Source organism: Prosopis cineraria, unplaced genomic scaffold (assembly GCF_029017545.1).
Source record: "Prosopis cineraria cultivar Desert tree isolate PC_DT_omini unplaced genomic scaffold, ASM2901754v1 PC4, whole genome shotgun sequence".
Classification (NCBI taxonomy): domain Eukaryota; kingdom Viridiplantae; phylum Streptophyta; class Magnoliopsida; order Fabales; family Fabaceae; genus Prosopis; species Prosopis cineraria.
Window position 1 is genome coordinate 11,209,936 of NW_026555335.1, and position 268 is coordinate 11,210,203.

The following is a 268-nucleotide window of genomic DNA, read 5'->3' on the forward strand; positions in this document are numbered from 1 at the left end:
TGTGCGTTAATATCAAAACCCAAATTGTAATTCTGCTAAGCCATAACTCCAGTGATGCTCAACTAGGTTGCATAGATACGAGTACAAGTATCTGATATGATACGGCATGATATGGAAATATGAAAAATTTTTAAAATTTTAGGATATGAATACAGGAATATTTATAATATATATTTCAACATTTTATGATATGAGTATAGGTATTTTAATTTTTAAATAAGAATTTCTAAAGTAACATAAGGATATTTATAGTAATTAACTAAAATAT